This window comes from Oncorhynchus nerka, linkage group LG19 (assembly GCF_034236695.1).
Source record: "Oncorhynchus nerka isolate Pitt River linkage group LG19, Oner_Uvic_2.0, whole genome shotgun sequence".
NCBI lineage: Eukaryota > Metazoa > Chordata > Actinopteri > Salmoniformes > Salmonidae > Oncorhynchus > Oncorhynchus nerka.
In genome coordinates this window covers 10945239-10958602 of record NC_088414.1, presented here as the reverse complement: position 1 = coordinate 10958602, position 13364 = coordinate 10945239, and the positions used below count along the sequence as shown (strand labels likewise).

General features: G+C 42.7%; 1 protein-coding gene across 1 annotated transcript in view; it reads right to left on the bottom strand.

Annotated features, from left to right (window-relative positions):
* fgfr1b (fibroblast growth factor receptor 1b) overlaps positions 1 to 8841 on the bottom strand; it is a 34098-nt gene extending 25257 nt beyond the window's left edge. Inside the window, exon 1 of the mRNA XM_029620173.2 lies at positions 8256 to 8841. The gene's annotated coding sequence lies outside the window, so the exon portion shown is untranslated. The remainder of the gene's footprint in view (positions 1 to 8255) is intronic.
* Between the last annotated feature and the right edge of the window lie 4523 nt (positions 8842 to 13364).

Here is a 13364-nt window from a genome sequence, read left to right as displayed (position 1 = left end):
AAAACAAACAATTATTGTGTAGCTGAAACTCTTGTGACTGCAACCATATAAAGATCTTCAAAGGTAAGTGATTAATTTTATCGCTATTTCTGACTTTTGTCATTCCTTTACTTGGATGTAAAATGTTTGTATGCTTTTGTAAGTGGGGCGCTGTCCTCAGATAATCGCATGGTATGCTTTCGCCGTAAAGCCTTTTTGAAATCTGACAAAGCGGCTGGATTAACCTCTCTGGGATATGTGGGACGATTAGCGTCCCACCTCGCCAACAGCCAGTGAAATTGCAGGGCGCCAAATACAAAAAAACAGAAATCCCATAATTAAAGTTCCTCAAACATACAAGTATTTTACACCATTTTCAAGATAAACTTGCTGTAAATCCAGCCACCGTGTCCGATTTCAAAAAGGCTTTACGACGAAAGCACACCAAACGATTATGTTAGGTCAGTACCTAGTCACAGAAAAACACAGCCATTTTTCCAGCCAAAGAGAGGAGTCACAAAAAGCAGAAATAGAGATAAAATGAATCACTAACCTTTGATGATCTTCATCAGCTGACACTCATAGGACTTCATGTTACACAATACATGTATGTTGAAGTCAGAAATAGCATTATAAATATTCACTTACCTTTGATGATCTTCTACATAATGCACTCCCAGGAATCCCAGTTCCACAATAAATGTTTGATTTGTTCGATAAAGTCCATCATTTATGTCCAAATATACCTCCTTTTTGTTCACGTGTTTAGTACACAATCCAAACTCACAAGAAATGGGCACGTCCAGGCGAAAGTTCAGATGAAAAGTCATGTTACAGTTCGTAGAAACATGTCAAACGAAGTACAGAATCAATCATTAGGATGTTTTTATCATAAATCTTCAATAATGTTTCAACCGGAGAATTCCTTTGTCTGTAGAAATGTGAAGGAACGCAGCTAACGCTCACGTGAGCGCGCATGATCAGCCCATGGCACTCTGCCAGACCCCTGACTCAATCAGTTCTCATTCCCCCCTCCTTCACAGTAGAAGCCTCAAACAACGTTCTAAAGACTCTTGACATCTAGTGGAAGCCTTAGGAAGTGCAATATGACCCCATAGACACTGTATATTCGATAGGCAATGACTTGAAAAACTACAAACCTCAGATTTCCCACTTCCTGGTTGGATTTTTTCTCAGGTTTTTGCCTGCCATATGAGTTCTGTTATACTCACAGACATCATTCAAACAGTTTTAGAAACTTCAGAGTGTTTTCCATCCACATCTACTAATGCTATGCATATATTAGCAACCGGGCCTGAGTAGCAGGCAGTTTACTCTGGGCACCTTATTCATCCAAGCTACTCAATACTGCTCCCCAGTCCCAAAGAAGTTAACAAGAAGTTCATCTTTAAGCCGATGTATAACACTTGTATTTTTTTATGAATGTTTATTATGGCTATTTCTGTATTTTGAATTTGGCGCTCTGCAATTTCACCGGATGTTGTCGAGGTGGGTCGCTAGCGGAACGCCTGCACCAGAAAGGTTAATGGTCCCCAAAGCAAACACATCCCTGAGTCGCTCCTCTTTTCAGTTCGCTGCAGCTAGCAACTGGTAACGAACTGCAACAAACACTCAAACTGGACAGTTTCATCTCAATCTCTTCATTCAAAGACTCAAAATACTCCTGGTCCAGGTTATCCAGGAAGGATATTGACCTCATCCCGTCAGTAGAGGATGCCTGGTTGTTCTTTAATAGTGCTTTTCTCACCATCTTAAATAAGCAAGCCCTGTTCAAAAAAATGTAGAACTAAGAACAGATATAGCCCCTGGTTCACTCCTGACTTGACTGCCCTTGACCAGCACAAAAAGATCCTGTGGAGTACTGCATTAGCATCAAATAGCCCCCGGGATATGCAACTTTTCAGGGAAGTCAGGAACCAATATACACAGTCAGTTAGGAAAGCAAAGGCTAGCTTTTCAAACAGAAAGTTGTATCCTGTAGCACTAATTCCAAAATGTTTTGGGACACTGTAAAGTCCATGGAGAATAAGAGCACCTCCTTCCAGCTTCCCACTGCACTGAGACTAGGAAACACTGTCAACACCGATAAATCCACGATAATCGAGAATTTCAATAAGCATTTTTCAACGGCCGTCCATACTTTCCACCTGGCTACCCCAACCCCAGCCAACATGCACCCCACAAAGCAACTTGCCCAACCCCCGCCCCCATTCTCCTTCACCCAAATCCAGATAGCTGATGTTCTGAAAGAGCTGCAAAATCTGGACCCCTATGAATCAGCTGGGCTAGACAATCTAAAATTATCCACCGCAATTGTTGCAACCCCTATTACTAGCCTGTTCAACCTCTCTTTCGTATCGTCTGAGATCCCAAAAGATTGGAAAGCTGCCACGGTCATCCCCCTCTTTCTTCAAAGGGAGAGACACTCTAGACCCAAACTGTTAAAGACCTATATCCATCCTGCCCTGCCTTTCTAAAGTCTTCGAAAGCCAAGTTAACAAACAGATCACCGACCATTTCAAATCCCACCGTACCTTCTCCACTATGCAATCGGGTTTCTGAGCTGGTCGTGGGTGCACCTCAGCCACGCTCAAGGTCCTAAACGATATCATAACCGCCATCGTTAAAAGATAGTACTGTGCAGCCATCTTCATTGACCTTGGTTTCTCAAATGACTGCCTCGCCTGGTTCACCAATTACTGTCAAATCTGAGGGCCTGTTGTCCGGACCTCTGGCAGTCTCTATGGGAGTGCCACAGGGTTCAATTCTCGGGCCGACACTTTTCTCTGTATACATCAACGATGTCGCTCTTGCTGCTGGTGATTGCGTAGAGGTGGATCAGAGAGACGACACCATTCTGTATACATCTGGCCCTTCTTTGGACACTGTGTTAACAAACCTCCAAACGAGCTTCAAAGCCATACAACACTCCTTCCGTGGCCTCCAACTGCACTTAAATGCTAGTAAAACTAAATGCATGCTCTTCAACCAATCGCTGCCCGCACCAACCCACCCGACTAGCATCTACTCTGGACGGTTCTGACTTAGAATATGTGGACAACTACAAATACCTAGGTGTCTGGTTAGACTGTAAACTCTCCTTCCAGACTCACATTAAGCATCTCCAATCCAAAATTAAATCTAGAATCGTATTCCTATTTCGCAACAAAGCCTCCTTCACTCATGCTGCCAAACCTACCCTCGTAAAACTGACTATCCCACCGATCCTTGACTTTGGCGATGTTATTTACAAAATAGCCTCCAACACTCTACTCAGCAAATTGGATGTAGTCTATCACAGTGCCATCCGTTTTGTCACTAAAGCCCCATATACTACCCATCACTGCAACCTGTATGCTCTCGTTGGCTGGCCCTCGCTACATATCCATCGCCAATCCCACTGGCTCCAGGTCATCTATAAGTCTTTGCTAGGTAAAGGACCTTATCTTAGCTCACTGGTCACCATAGCAACACCCACCTGTAGCACACGCTCCAGCAGGTATATTTCACTGGTCATCCCCAAAGCCAACACTTCCTTTGGCCGCCTTTCCTTCCAGTTCTCTGCTGCAAATTACTGGAATGAATTGCAAAAGTCACTGAAGCTGGAGACATATCTCCCTCAATAACTTTAAGCATCAGCTGTCAGAGCAGCTTACCGATCACTGTACCTTTACACAACCCATCTGTAAATAGCCCACCCAACTACCTCATCCCCATATTCTTTTTTTGCTCTTTTGCATCCCAGTATCTCTACTTGCACATCATCATCTGCACATCTATGACTCCAATGTTAATGCTAAATTGTAATTATTTCGCCACTATGGCCTATTTATTGCCTTACCTCCCTAATCTTACTACATTTGTACACACTGTATATAGATTTTTCTATTGTGTTATTGACTATACGTTTGTTTATCCCATGTGTAACTCTGTGTTGTTGTTTTTGTCGCACTGCTTTGCATTAACTTGGCCAGGTCGCAGTTGTAAATGATAACTTGTTCTCAACTAGCCTACCCAGTTAAATAAAGGTGAAAAAATAAATAAATAAAAACACATTTACACTTTTACTGACAGTTGTGGCTGCTTTGTGTTATGTATTGTTGCCTCTACCTTCTTGCCCTTTGTGCTGTTGTCTGTGCCCAATAATGTTTGTACCATGTTTTGCGCTGCTACCATGTTGTGTTGCTACCATGTTGTTGTTATGTTGTGGTTGCTACCATGCTGTGTTTTCATGTGTTGCTGCCATGCTATCTTAGGTCTCTCTTTATGTAGTGTTGTCTCTCTTGTTGTGATGTGTTTTGTCCTATATTTATATTGTATTTGTTTTTTATTTTTAATCCCAGGCCCCCGTCCCTGCAGGAGGCATTTTGCTAGTTAAATAAAGGTAAAAAAAAAAAAAATGTATAGCTTCTACCAAATAGCTGTAGGCTTAGCTTTATCACAAGCACTTACAGCTGGGAAGGCTGCAATTTGGACAGCACGTGAGCCAAATACATATTCCATAGAAGGATTTTGGAACCTCTAACCCGGGCACTCTAACTGTTAAACTCATTAGTATACTAACAATGGCTGCCAGTCCTGACTTGAATGGGAACTGCCCATCTATGGATCATATATCTATGGCTGTTTGCAGCTGTCAGTTTGCCTTTCACAAATGTATAAAAACAATTGTGAGAAAAACGCAGGCCTCCAATTTGGAAAGCAAATGCTTAATGCTGAAAAGAGTGAACTAATCTGTCTGTAGAAGCAGCAACTTTCAGCGATTCTGAGCAACTTCCAGCGATTCTGAGCAAACAGCACTTGAGATATTGGCACGAGCGCATCGGGCATTACTGGTGAGTGGCCTATGAATCATTTTCATCATTGGGTGAGTCAGTGTCACTGGAAAGTTTATTTTGTAGCTTAATGTAGCCTACAGTGCATTTGGAAACTATTCAGAAACCTTGACTTTTTTGTTATGTTTCATCATTATTCTAAATGTTTTCCCCCACCAATCTACACACAACATCCCATAATATCAAAGCAAAAACAGGTTTTTAGAAATTTGTGCAAATGTATAACAAATTTAAAGCTGAAATATTACATTTACATAAGTATTCAGACCCTGTACTCGGTACATTGTTGAAGCACCTTCGGCGGCGATTACAGCCTCGAGTCTTCTTGGGTATGACTCTACAAGCTTGGCACACCTATATTTGGGGAGTTTCTCCCATTCTTCTCTGCAGATCCTCTCAAGCTCTGTCAGGTTGGATGGGGAGCATCGCTGCACAGCTATTTTCAGGACTCTCCAGAGATGTTCAATCAGGTTCAAGTCTGGGCTCTGGCTGGGCCACTCAAAGACATTCAGAGATTTGCCCCGAAGCCACTCCTGCGTTGTCTTGGCTGTGTGCTTAGGGTCGTTGTCTTGGAAGGTGTACGTTTGCCCCCCAGTCAGGTCCTGAGCACTCTGGAGCAGGTTTTCATCAAGGACCTCCGTACATTTCTCCGTTCATTTTTCCCTCGATCATGACAAGTCTCCCACTCCCTGCTGCTGAAAAACATCACCACAGCATGCATGATGCTGCCACCATGCTTCACCATAGGGATGGTGCCAGGTTTCCTCCAGACATGATGATTGGCATTCAGGCCAAAGAGTTCAATCTTGGTTTTATCAGAGCAGTGGATCTTGTTTCTCATGGTCTGAGAGTCTTTAGGTACCCTTTAGAAAACTTAAACCGGGCTGTCATGTGCCTTTTACTGAGGAGTGGCTTCTGTCTGGCCACTCTACCATAAAGTCCTGATTGGTGGAGTGCTGCAGTGATAGTTGTCCTTCTGGAAGGTTCTCACATCTCCACAGAGGAACTTTCAAGCTCTGTCAGAGTGACCATCGGGTTCTTGGTCACCTCGCTGACCAAGGCACTTCTCCCCTGATTGCTCAGTTTGGCCAGGTGGCCAGCTCTAGGAAGAGTCTTGGTGGTTCCAAACAACTTCCATTTAAGAATAATGGAGGCCACTGTTTTGGGGACCTTCAATGCTGCATAAATGTTTTTGTACCCTTCCCCAGATCTGTGCCTCGACACAATCCTGTCTCGGCGCTATGGGCAATTCCTTCAACCTCATGGCTTGGTTTTTGCTTTGACATGCACTGTCAACTGCGGGACCTTATATAGACAGGTGTATGTCTTTCCAGATCATGTCGAATCAATTGAATTTACCACAGATGGACTCCAATCAAGTTGCAGAAACATCTCAAGGATGATCAATGGAAACAGGATGCACCTGAGCTCAATGTTAATTCTCATAGCGAAAAGTCTGAATGCTTATGTAAGTAAGGTATTTCTGTTTTTGCTCAAATTTCAACATTATAGGGTATTGATGAGGAAAAATAGAATTTAAACGATTGTAGAATAAGGCTGTGACAAAATGTGAAAAGTCAAGGGGTATTTTCTGAAGGGTCTGTAATATAGAGGGGATTCTGGTTGCCTCTTCAGAATGTTGCAATAAATACGAATCCCTCGTGCATTCTGTTCATGTCTTATGATAAACTTGGACGAATGAATAAACGTTCAAACATTTAGTTGAATCCTTGCTAAGTTAGTCCCGTGTAGCTCAGTTGGTGGAGCATGGCACTTGCAGCGCTAGGTTTTGTCGGTCCAATTCCCAAGGGGGACAAGTCTGAAAATGTATGGACTCAATACTGAAATCACTCTGGATAAGAGCGTCTGCTAAATGACTAAAATGTTCAACATATTGTTGAATTCCATTATAATGTCTGGATTCAGTGTTTTGAGGCCACGGTCTCCACATCACATCATTTATAGGGCCCTATACCATGAAATGGCCATGGTCCCAAAGTGGGCTACATGAATTGATTGTACAACTATTCAACCCAGCTGAAGTACGGTTACATACAGAGGCTGAATGTCTGGAGACAGAGAAGAGGACATGTTGAGAGTGGCACTGGATAACAGCTCACTCTTACCATACACTTCTATTTACCTCTCCACTCTCTCTCTCTATACATATATATATTTTTTTAATCTCTCTCTCTACTCTTCACCCATCTGTCTCTCTTTCTCTTGCCCCTCCCTGAATGAGGCATCTGATATAGAACAGCAATTACAAATTCGCTCCATTCACAAATGAGTCAGGAGGTCTAACACACACATTCACCGTCTCCCACTGTTACCCCGTTGAGTAAGATTTCCAATGTATTCATTATGCAAATACACTTGAAACTGAACTCTCACACCATGACATGATTATCATTATTGCGTGTGTGTGTGTGGCTATATTACCCTATATTTGCAGATATGAACATCCAAAGTTGTCCTCTGAACATAATGGTCCGGTTTCCCAGACAGAGATTAAGCCTCGTCCTGGCCTAACAATGCTCTGACGGAGGATCTCGATTGAAAGTGCTTTTTAGTCTTTAATCTCTGTCGAGGAAACAGGTCCAATAACTTTTTCTATGCCAACGGATCATGTGGCAAATAGAACTAATTCAAATCCATTCTATTCGTCAGCCGGTGCCCGTTGGTTCCGGGAGTGAGTCACCGGTCAAGCGCGGTGAGTCAACAAAGATTGCACGCATCAGCCAGGTCTCATCAGACGTGACACTAGCGTCATTTACCGCACACCGAGACATTTACAGCCACGTCTGTCGGACACAATGTCCCCGCGTTAGCAGTGACCTGTGACTGACTGCTTGTGCTGTGTTCCTCAGAGAGAGACGCGGGTCAAGTCTTACCAACTTGGTTTGTAAATGTGGTCACCTTTGTGTATATCTTATACATTATTAATGGCGCCTTCATAAACCCTTTATAACCCTTTATAAGACATTATAAGGCTATAAAGGGTGCATGCCATAGGATACGTGGATTAATGGTTGTAAGTCATTTGAAGCATTGTAGTTCGTGAAGGGTTCGTTCGTTTAACTGATAAATCAAGAGGAAACCCTCGGATATCCAACTCATTCCAAACAAACCCTTGGCTATTGCAGTTACATAGTTATTCAATAGGCTACCTACCACATGCAGGGGCTCCTAAGTTCCATAGGCAATTTTTCTTATATAGGCTATGCATTTAAAATCTATATGAACATGCTTGACTAGGTACCCTACACCTACTTAATTTAAACGTAGCATTGTTTTTATCAAAAGAGCAATGATTCTGAAAAAATAATGAACCAATGTTTACAGACCACAGAATGCAAGCTGCATGCAACATTGTGTGACTACAGTCTTGATATTTATTGGATTGCATTGGTGTCTCACCTGCGTTTCCGATCCTTGTGCAACTACCCTCGAGGAGGTAGGATATGAAGTAAATGTCCGATTCCTTTGATGCCTTCAAGTTACAACTCCCGAAAAAAACATCGGTATTTTTCCGAGTTCAAATAGAGTGGCGCGGCGAAGCCACGCGTAATGGACGTTGACTGCGGCGTATGGTGCGGTCTCTCTTTCTACCTTCCAACAAGTTTTAAAACTAAGACTTTCTGTTCGAATACAACAGCATTTAGTTGTTTATCCGTTTCAGTAAACCAGCAAATCTCAAAGCATTTTAGTTTAGTCCAAATGTGCCTATTCCTGCCCGGAGAAAACGTCGGAACTCCGACCGTTTTCTGTATTGTCTTGGAACAATCGGAAAAAATCGCGAAAAAAACGTTTGCACAAGCCTGCAACCTAATATTTTGCTGAAATTATATATATATTTTTTTTAAGTCAACAACGCAGAGATGTTCTGTATTTTGTGAATAGCATGTGAGGTGAAGTGGCTGGCAACTTCAATTAATATATTTCAGAGCAGCGAATTCTAACTCGCTGCAGGCTGCGTCTGTGACCTCCCCGAAAAACTTCTCACCGCGCAGTGTGTGCGTTGTGTGCGCGTGTTTTGGAGGGTGGGGGGTTACAGATCTGGGAGATTCTGAAGGAGACCTCCCCCTTCCCTGCTTGCCTCTGTCGCCCCACCCTCCGTCTCAATTGCAGGAACTCCAAATGATTTTAGCCTGCACTGTAAACCTGTAGGTCTGTCCCAAATAAAACAAAGAGTTCTCTACTGACTTGACTGACCAAAACACGGCATAATTTGGAAATAGACAGTAACCTATGTTTGTTTGTGTTTTGGCAACATTCTCATAGGCATTGATTACTCATCGTCGTTGTCCACTGCATTTTTAACTATGACCTAACAGGGAAATTGCCTTCATATCTTGTTGGGAGGGAGAGCCCTGCTGTTTGAGTGGTGGGAGGAAGGGGGCTGACTGGCTAAGCAGTGATGTAACTGGGCCTGGTCTAAGTAGGTTGTACAGTTGATTAAAATAAGAAGAAAGCAATGCCGAGAAAGAAACACACACTTTTATGTTTTGTCTGCGTCCATTTACAGGAAACCTTGGGATGGGATACTGTATGTTGGCTGACTACAGTAGGAATGGCTGTTTTATAATTAGCAGTAAATGCTATTAGGCTGTGATGAATGGACTGTAAGGGGGGATAGAGATGTGATACAGACAGTAAACACGGTCCTTACATTCAGTACATTGTGTGTGTGTGTGTGTGTGTGTGTGTGTGTGTGTGTGTGTGTGTGTGTGTGTGTGTGTGTGTGTGTGTGTGTGTGTGTGTGTGTGTGTGTGTGTGTGTGTGTGTGTGATGGATGAACTGTGAAGGGTGTTACAAGCTGTACTTCCTAGTGTTGTCAATAATGTCTAAATTTGAACTACTTTCCTAGCATACATTAGAGATCCCAAAGTGGAAAATAACCCAATAACATGTATTTATGGGGTACCTCATACAATCTATTCTATCTATCTGACTGTCTATCAGTCTGTCCGATAGTGTGCAAACTCCACTGAAGACAGGTTAGTTTGGTGCTATATAAGGAATACGCGCTGTATGCGCTGTGTAGTGCTATATAAGGAATACGCGCTGTCTACAAATGCTTAATAAAATGCAAACAAACGAATAAAAGGCCCCTAAATTCAATAAATAAGCCTGCAGTTATATTTGTATACATAGGCTATCTCAGTTGGATGGATTGACACCATACAGTCACAGATCGCTAACCTAGATCACATCGCTAAATGCCACACATGTTGCACTACAAAGCAGAACTCCTCACATTGTTCTGGTTAATCTGCTGTTAATGCAGACACAGAGTCTGCGCCCTGAGTGTGTGACACACACACACACACACACACACACACACACACACACACACACACACAACACACACACACACACACACACACACACACACACACACACACACACACACACACACACACACACACACACACACACACACACACACACACACACACACACACACACACACACACACAGGGCCTGGTCCACACTATGGCTTTTCTAAAAACACCTCATAAACCAAGAGCTTCTTTTCTCCTCTGGTGGCTGTGTGTGTGCAGAAGCAAGTGTGTATGCATGTGTGAGTTTGTGTGTGTGTCTGTGTAGGGTGGGGCATAGGCATGGTAGGCAGGCAGCATGGCGCCCAGACCACATCACATGTGTGAGCGGGGGGCACATATGGAGCTGGTTGCTGCTGACGCCGTATTGGGGGTGTGTGTGGGGGAGTGGGAGGGGGGACTGGACGATGAGAGATGAGAATGAGGAGGGGAACAGGAGGTCCTAAACCAGTGGTTTATTTTTTTAAGCACAATTGTTTCTAGTTCCACCCCAGCCAGCACTGTCTCTAGCCCCGGAGCCAATCAGCTTCACATACCATTAAGGAAACACTAACCCTAACACTAACACCGTGTGTTTATCCTCTGGATTAGAGAATAAACAGCTCTGATTGCCTCGTTATTGCGGAGCCCCAACCACCCCTCTACTATATTTAAAAGGTGACCAGAGATCTGCCTAATACACACCGCTACACACACACACACACACACACACACACACACACACACACACACACACACACACACACACACACACACACACACACACACACACACACACACACACACACACACACACACACACACACACACACACACACACACACACACACAGTAGCGTAGCCAGAAATGTGTTGGTGGGTGGGCCTGCGGAAATTTGGGTGGGGGGGCAGCTAACTTCTTGCAATTGTAGACATTTTGCAATGTGGTAAAGAGAAAAATGTGCCGTTTATAGCTAATCTCATGCTATTCTACACATTTTGCCATGAGGCTGAGAGAACATTTAGCATTTTTTAAGCTAACTCAAGCACAAATATAGGTGTGTTGACTTTGATAAAGGTGCTGGATTATGACCTGTCTTGTTGGCTAAATGAACAAATGAAGAAGGCAGTGGCATGGTGCATATACAGCCAGGCCATCCGCGATACAAATCAGTCCCGGTCCGAGGACGGCGGGAGACGATGTGGAAACCGGCCACTCGGGGCAACAGTGAGTGCTGTTACCTTCTAGTAGGGTTTTCGTTTTGCTAGGTCATTGGGGGTGGAGATGGCATATGGTTGTAAGCCTATGGTTGTAAGCATGTGCCTCTGGTCCAAGGTTGCATGTTTAAATCCAGCAATAGAAAGTTGTTTTTGAGATGTTATTTTTAAGCCTATCCCAAACCTTATCTCTTACCTTAACCATCAAGAGTTAATCCCAAACCTTATCTCTTACCTTAACCATCAAGAGTTAATCCCAAACCTTATCTCTTACCTTAACCATCAAGAGTTAATCCCAAACCTTATCTCTTACCTTAATCATCAAGAGTTAATGCCTAACCTTATCTCTTACCTTAACCATCAAGAGTTAATCCCTAACCTTATCTCTTACCTTAACCATCAAGAGTTAATGCCTAACCTTATCTCTTACCTTAACCATCAAGAGTTAATGCCTAACCTTATCTCTTACCTTAACCATCAAGAGTTAATGCCTAACCTTATCTCTTACCTTAACCATCAAGAGTTAATGCCTAACCTTATCTCTTACCTTAACCATCAAGAGTTAATCCCAAACCTTATCTCTTACCTTAACCATCAAGAGTTAATGCCTAACCTTATCTCTTACCTTAACCATCAAGAGTTAATCCCTAACCTTATCTCTTACCTTAACCATCAAGAGTTAATGCCTAACCTTATCTCTTACCTTAACCATCAAGAGTTAATGCCTAACCTTAAGATTTTGGAGTTAATGCCTAAATGTAACCTTTAACACGTTGAAATTTGATGTTTGGAAGAAATTTGACATTTGAGAAACTTGGATGAGTGTCTAATTCTGACGCGAGGCTGTGAGAGCTAGTTCTGCATATAGCCTTAGAAGCACAATGACATATGCCTCAATGTGGTCATATTCGAGCAGTGGAGGCTCCGAAGGGGAGGACCATCCTCTTCAGTGAATTTCATAAAAATAGCGAAACACTTAAAAAGTTATAATAAAATAATACAACTACAGTAAATATATTCACGTCACCAAATAATAATACAGCAGTCTGTATGGTAGCACCATGGTGTAGCCGGAGGACAGCTAGCTTCCATCCTCCTCTGTGTACATTGACTAGACAAAACCTAGACAAAACCTAGGAGGCTCATGGTTCTCACCCCCCTCCATAGACTTACACAGCAATTATGACAACTTCCGGAGGATGTCCTCCAACCTATCACAGCTCTTGCAGCATGCTGAAATGTTGTCCACCCAATCAAAGGATCCGAAAATTAATCTAGTACTGAAATCATAAGCTACAGCTAGCTAGTACTGCAGTGCATAAAATGTGGTGAGTAGTTGACTCAAAGAGATAGAAAGACAACAGTTAAACTGTTTTGAAAAATTAATTTATTCAAAAATCAAGGAGAAGCAAGAGAGATGTTTTGTCATTTTTTTCCACTTTCACTTACTTAGCTAGCAAATTCAGCTAGCTGGTTTAGCCTACTCAAACACCTGTCTATGACTATCCAACATAACACTGGTGTAACGGCTGTTGGAAGGAGAGGACCAAGGTGCAGCGTGGTATGTGTCCATATTTATTTAATGAACACTGAAATCACAAAAATAACAAAGCAAACGACCGAAACAGTTCTGGCTGGTGCAGACACACAACACAGAAAACAACTACCCATGATGATTGTAGTGGTTTTTGTGCAAGGCGCTATTGAATGTCCATGTGTCACTGTATGTCACCTCAAATTTTTCTCTCAACCTGTTTGCATCTACGTTGTACACTTTCATTCATAGGCTAGGTTGTAGCAACCTCATGATGTGGGTATGGGGAACATTTGACCATCATATAGTAGCATACACCCATCAATGCTGCGTGAATGGAATATGAATGACAGTCGTCGAATATGCTATAATAGAAATAAGGCCATGCTCATGAAAACAAATAATCGCCTTCCCTCATTTTAAACAGCACCGACCGCCACTGTATTTGTGTCTT